This window comes from Phoenix dactylifera, chromosome 1 (genome assembly GCF_051530095.1).
Source record: "Phoenix dactylifera cultivar Ajwa chromosome 1, Ajwa_hap1_PhDact_Kaust_v1.1, whole genome shotgun sequence".
Lineage (NCBI taxonomy): Eukaryota > Viridiplantae > Streptophyta > Magnoliopsida > Arecales > Arecaceae > Phoenix > Phoenix dactylifera.
The window spans coordinates 13,640,913-13,648,030 of record NC_143190.1 but is presented as its reverse complement, the minus strand read 5'-3'; the positions used below and the strand labels follow the sequence as shown (position 1 = coordinate 13,648,030).

The following is a 7,118-nucleotide window of genomic DNA, read 5'->3' as shown; positions in this document are numbered from 1 at the left end:
ACTCCTAATTAGATTAGGATTGAAGGGTTCAATTGAGTCATGATTCATTGAGTTATAATTGGATTAGGACATTGCATGGATCAAATCTAAAATTGGTTCACCCTTGGACTAAGCCTAATTAGATTAGGGCTTAGCCACATTAGGGCATCTCAATCCTCCTTAGAGGAGGATTAGGGTTAACCATGAGGGAGGGGCGCACGCCCCTCCCCCTTTTCTCCTTGGTGCGGCAACACAAGAGGGGCCGGCGCCCCTCTTGGAAAATTTTCAAGGGAGCTCCTAAAAGTTAGGAGCTCCACATGTTATTTAAAGGATCAAAGGGGCAGCACCTAGGGTATTCTTTCTCTCCTCTCCCTTGTGCTGTGGCCCCCTTCTTCCTCTTGTTTTTCAGCCGCAAGCAAGGAAGAAAATTCCTAGGTGTTGGCGGCCATCTTCTTCCCTCCTCCTTGGTTCCAACGCAGAAAAAAGGAAGAAGGCTGCAGGGGCTTCGTTCCTCTTCCTCTCTTCATCCTTCTTCTTCCTCCTCCCAAGCACAATCAAGGGTTGATTCAAAGGGAGGACATCAGCCATTAAAGTTATCTCTGCAAGGGAGATAACACCCCGGGGAGACAAAGAAGCTTGGATCGGTTTCTGCTTCGTGTGGATACCCGTAGAGGCCAGACACGAGTGTGGCCTCAAGCGAACCTTCATCCTAGACCACGAACTTCAGTTTGCGGTGATTATCTACCCACACAAGGTGAAGATCCAATCTTCCTAATGTTTTAAAAAGTTTCTAATCCTCATCTATCTACGAACGATTTTTGAATAACGTTCATGAGATGAATGTTGATCCCGCGCACGCCAATTCCGCTGCCATCTGAATTTTTTTTAATTTTCTGCGGCATGGGCGGGTTCCCAACACGGTTCACTACTGATGGATGTATCCTTTTGAGAGGTGATTTTGCTAAACTCTAATGTCCACATTTATAAATCATATCGGTGTTGATATTGATCTTAAAAATTTCTTATTGAAGGTTTCTTATGCGTTTAAAGGATTATGTACGCAATCGAGCCTATCCCGAGGGCTCGATTGCTGAAGGATATATTGCTGAGGAGTGTTTGACATTTTGCTCAAGATATCTCGAAGGTGTTGAAACTACTCTCAATCGACCTCCAAGGAATTGTGATATTGTAGAGAATGCAGAAATTTACAAGTTCTCATCTGCGGAAAGAGTTTTGGGGATAGTCAAAAGTGTTGTTCTTGACCAAAAATTATTGGCACAGAAACATCGCTATGTGTTACTTCACAGTGATATAATATCTGAGTATCGCAGGTTAGTATGATTGGCAATTTCTTATCTGTCATATCAGATATAATATGCTTAGCTAAAGAGTTTATGATCGTGCAGAGAATTTTTAGTAACACAACGAAGCATCAACAATAACATTCGTCCTACCCCAAGAATTGAGCAAAGATGGTTGGTTGAGTTATTTCCTGAATGGCTATTCAAACAGGTTAGACATTTATTACATTAGGTATTTTTTCAATTTTTTTGAACATTGTCATTAAATAATTAATTATTGCTTCTATAATTTTTTAGGTACCCACAATGATGGAGAAAAATTGTTTCGATGAAATAATAGTCATTGCTCGAGGTCCAAACAATATTGTCAACAGATATGATGGGTTCATTATAAATGGTTTTAAATTTCACACTAAAGAACGTGAGAAATTTAGAAAAACCCAAAACAGTGGGGTTATGGTTGAGGCGGACGGAAAAACTTATTACGGTGCTCTGAAGGATATTTATGAGCTAGACTATTATAGAAACTTTAAGGTAGTACTATTTCGTTGTGATTGGGTGGATATAAACTCATCTAGAGGTTTGAGACAAGACATAAATGGTTTCACACTTGTAAATTTTTCAAGGTTGATACATACTGGTGTGCTATTGAAAGATGACCCATTCATTTTTTCATCTCAAGCTCGACAAGTGTTTTTTGTACAAGACTCAAAAGATGAAGATTGGTCTCTTGTCATTAAGACTAAACCTAGGGACTTGTATGATATAGAAAAAGGGTTGGAAGAGGAGGATAATGAGACTTATACACAGTGTATGCCTTTTCATATTGTGCTGACTGATGGACAATGAGATAGTATAGTTTCGTAATGGTAAGAAAAATTTATGATGTATACATTGAATAATGCATTTTTTATTACTAGTTCATTTAGTATTTAATTATTATTTAACTGATATTGATTCATTTTCGTGCATACTAGGTAACAAAATGCCTCGAGGAAAACGATTCAGAGATGTAGAGTTCTAGCAGTCTCAGATGAGATTTTCTTCTGCTCAGTCCATGCGATCCCAGCAGCCCCAGCAATATGAGTCCGAGTCTCAACGTGAGTTTCAGTCTCAGCACGATCCAGGCCAGGAGGTCATGGAAGACTTGCATATCCAGAGTAATTTGATTTAAAGTGCATATATTGGGTTCATTTACAATCTAATTATTTTAATTAATTTGTCACTAACATTTTAATGGATATTTTATTATTTTTTATAGATGAACAGGGGAGAGTGAGGATGACATGGGGTTCCTCTCGAGCACGGGATGTGTGGCAGCTTCGTGAGGATGAGAAGATAGTCGTCGAATGCAACAAACTAGGGCAGCCTATCAAGAGGGCTGGAAGCCTTTTATCTAGTTTTCTAGGATCAGTTGCGCGTAGGGATCAGTTATGTCCGCTCAACTATCATAAGTGGAATGATATGCTTCCTTCTTATAAAGTTGAGCTTCTTAAAGTTGTACATATAAAAAATTGAATTTAATATTGTTAATTTGATACCTACTGTATGTTAATTTGCTTAGTATTATAATTTTAATTTTTTGAATTAATATTGTTATAACATTCTTTACTTTGGTGTAGAAAAAGTTTGTGCTCCCTCCAGAAAGTCATGATTGGGTGCTAAAGTCCCTCAACCGCAAATGTAAAGAATATAAGTCGAAGTTGAAGGCCGACTAGAAGCGCGAGGGTATGACAGAGGAGGAGGTTGCTCGTGTTTGTCCTCCTGATGTATACCATCATCAGTGGAGGGAGCTTGTTCACTATTGATTTTCCGAGAGAGGGCAGGTTGGGTATTCTCTATCAATACCTTATATAATGTTTAATACATTTAATATATTACAATGTTTACTTTTTCTGTGGTAGACATATTCTGACATTGGTCGAGCCACACGAGCATCTCAGACAGTTCCTCACACTTCAGGCTCGAAGAGTTATGCGAGGCTCAGAGCTGAATTCGTAAGTTTTTTTGAAACTCTTTGAAACTCTTGTATCATATAGCATGTATCATGATATATAGCACTTCCAATAAACTTTTTGTTATAGATGGAAGACCATGGGAGGAAACCTGGTGGGGTGGAGTTCTATAAGATGACTCACACCCATCGAGATGGTAGCTTTGTTCAAGAGGAGTCGAGAGATATAGTTGTATGTATTTATTAATAATTTATGCAATAATTTTTTATGTATTTCAATTTTTAAAAATTAATTTGATTGTTTTTAAGAGATATAGGACAGAGCTACATCCCTTATTTCAGAGCGTACCGGAGAGTCATCTTCAATTGGCAACACCAGAGGTGTCGAAGCTCAGGTGTTCACCGAATTGATGGGCTCGGAGCGTTATAGTCGATTGAGGGGTTATGGCATTGGAGTTACCCCTACTCAGTTGTCTGCAGTGGGTAGATATACTCAAGATGCTAGACAAAGTAGTAGCACTGCAGAGATTAATGATCTGAAGGCAGAGATACAAAAGTTGAAGCAGAGCCACCAGACAGAGATACAATCTTTGAGGGATCAGATTAATCAGATTACATCTTTATTGCATCAGTTTGTCCCTCCTCAGGTAAATTACTACATCTACTTGTACATTTTATATAAGTATCATATTTTTTTAAAGAGCTTAATAAATTTCGTATTCTTAACTTCTTAAGGTTTTTTTATTACAGGTTCCTGATACTTCATCTGCGCGTAGAGATGGTGACCCCAGTGATCCCTGAAGCTTTTATTTTGAAGTTTTGTATGTATATTTTTTATGCTTTTCGAAGTACATTGCAAATGTAAATTGATAGTATGAATGTAATTTGACAATATGAATGTTTAAATAAATATGTTTGATTGTGCCATAAGTATAATCTCATTTAGTGTGTATGCCTCTGATTTTGTAAATAGAGTTTTAAAATGTTATTTGAATTTTTTTTAAAAAAAATATTATATGCTAACGACGCTTTAAAGCGTCGTTAAAATAACGGACGTTATGAATTAGCGACGCTTTAAAGCGTCGGTAAGTTTGACTTTAACGACGCTTTTAAGCGTTGCTCGTTACCGATGCTTAAAAGCGTCGCTAAATATGAATTAGCGATGCTTTTATGCGTCGCTAAATTGTAAATTACCGACACTAAAAGCGTCGGTAAAGCGTCGCTAAGGCCTGACGCTTTTAAAAGCGTCGAAAATTTTTTTGTCCACTGTAGCATAGGCGACGCTTTACCGACGCTTTGGAAAGCGTTGGGATGGTTTCTACCGACGCTTAAAAGCGTCGCTTATGGCCAAAAAAAGCATCGCTAATGTCCAATTTTCTTGTAGTGATATGTAAAGAAAACTTCCCGTCTTACTAGATCTCAAAAACTACCTGGATCTCATGACCAAGTTGAGATTGTTTTACACACTACCTTGCTATGGCAAGGAGAGCAGAGAATTGAAGAAAAAATATTGCCTTTAGATCTCAAAAACGTACCTCAACAAGACAACCACTACTCATGAGTCGTGAATAAAAATGGCTGTTCTAATGAACAACCAATATAGTAACCTAAGCAAATAGTTTGAGCATGCATCTCTATGAAAGTTCTTATCACACCTCAGATCCAGAGTATGACATAGCCGTACTACCGAGGGTACAGCCGATGATAACACAAAGCTAACATTATATTTAGCATTCAAATTCATCTCAAATATAATAGAATAAATAGAAATTTAATTTTATTATCCATTCAATACAGTCAATACTAGTTTAGAGCATCTAAATTCAAACATAAATACCAAATACATAATCCACAATATTCCAAAACTCATTGACTGCAAATTCATAATCAATTTATATAGCAAATCATAAAGCAAATCATACATGTAAATATACTTCCAAGTTTATATTACAAATAAATTCGTAAATCATTCTTCACATCTTTTAATCCTATTATGGAACAAAATATTGCTTATAGATATTCGTCCCATGATCACTATAACCTGTGATAGAGCCATCTTCATAATCGACAAGATATCGTAGCTCATATTTATTACCAACTTTAATCCATTGGTAGAGGGTCATTTTTGTTGGATGCTAGCTCCAAAGTATTGATTAACTTCCATTTCTAGGAGCAGTTATAGCAATCTGAGAGCCTTTAGAAAACCTATATCTTTTTCTTAAAATAGACATTTAAATAGATGAAAAATACTAAATGACATGATCAGATTAATATTTTATAACAAAACTATATTCATCAAAATATTCATGAAACTATTTTTCATAATAAAGCATGATTTTTATAATATATATGTTGATCGATAATTTTTTAAAAAAATGATATTTCCACAAGTATATTTTATACACAAAAAATATGTTCATTTAAAAAATAATAAGAAGTGTAAGATCTACTTACCTCTATCGTCTTAGACCGTCAAACTCCACTAGGCAATTCAATTAACCCTATAAAAAATATTAAGATTAATTTATGTTTAATAATTTTAATCGAAAAAAAATAAGAAATAGGAACGATTAGCCGGACAATAGCATTCGACGATTTTAGGTGGGTCAGGCTTGAGCGATTTGACCAATAAATCATAGGGCATGGACTCAACAGGGGTAAGGTCGTTTAACATAGTTCATCATCAATGAATTTCATGGATACTTGACAAGGTCAGATAATCGGTCTGGTATGTGACCCAAGCACCAGAGCAGTTTAGAGCCTCTTTTTAGGGATCAACTCAGGTTCGTCGATCAGATTGACATGATCTGATTCTAGATTCTTTGGATCTTCTAGAGAGAGAAAGTAGAGAGAGGAGAGAGGAGAGACAAAGAAGAGAGAGAAGACTCTCTTCTTCCTTCTCCAGATAGAGGAGAGCTCGTCTCTCTCCTTTTCTTCTCGGATCAAGGGGGTAGCAGCCACCAGGTCGCCACCACATCCGGCTCCTATGGCGGCGGTCCAGGGCGGTCTCTCCACCAAGGAAGAAAAAAGAAAGAGGATCATCAAAGAACCGATTGACTCGGCTTGATCATAGCTATTTTCCTAACCCACCACCACATGATCTTAGAGGTCCCCAAGGGCGGCAAGGCTTGGCCTTTTTCCGACGGCTAGTGGCAACGAGCATGAGGGGAAGAAATGCCAAAATAGAGCACCCCTATTTCAGATTAAATTCCAACGATTAGCCGGCTCAAAACCCAAGCAAGGGCGACTATAAGCCTAGAAAAAGAAGGAGAGGAAGGCAGGTGACACTCACCTCGGTCCGACGAAGTTCCAGAAAATCCTTTCCGGCGATAAATCGAAGAGAAGATTCAGAGAAGAATTGTCGAGATCGACGACAATTCTTAGAGAAACTAATGATGGCTTTCAATGGAGGAGGAGGAATTAAATAGGCAAAATTCTAGAGTTCTACTCAAACTCGGATTGCCTGGATATCTTCGATTTCTGCGGAAATCGAAGGAGGAAAAAGACTCCTATCGAAGTCTTCTTCTCTGCTGCATCATGCCACAGGGCATGATGGCCTTGGGCCTGGCCTCTTTGGGCCGGCCCACAAGCCCAAGAAAGCCCAACGAAAACTAAGCTATTATATTCTCGATACCCTTAAAATAATTTTGTCCTCAAAATTTACTTACTTGAAGCTTCAAACTTTAAAAGTAGGCAACCAACATATCATCTTCAAGCTTCTAACAATCTCTCTCTTATAGTGCCTCCTCATAAGATTTTGACATAAAGAATCATGATATACAAAGTCATAGCATCTCAAAACTTGATCCTTTCCATCTACAATATATAACAAGTTCTTTTGATCTTCTGCAAAAGAACACCAACCTCTCAACCTTGGATTTAAA

General features: G+C 37.6%; 1 long non-coding RNA gene across 3 annotated transcripts; it reads left to right on the top strand.

Annotated features, from left to right (window-relative positions):
* Window positions 1-881: 881 nt before the first annotated feature.
* Window positions 882-4,101, top strand: LOC120104688 (uncharacterized). 3 transcript variants are annotated; one of them, XR_016403689.1, is made up of 4 exons: window positions 882-2,440; window positions 2,542-3,277; window positions 3,365-3,466; window positions 3,552-4,101. It is a non-coding gene; the product is annotated as an uncharacterized LOC120104688 (long non-coding RNA). The 3 variants fall into 3 exon arrangements; XR_016403683.1 differs by having other exon boundaries at window positions 882-3,106; window positions 3,185-3,277; XR_015981536.2 differs by having other exon boundaries at window positions 882-3,277.
* The last annotated feature ends 3,017 nt before the right edge of the window (window positions 4,102-7,118 follow it).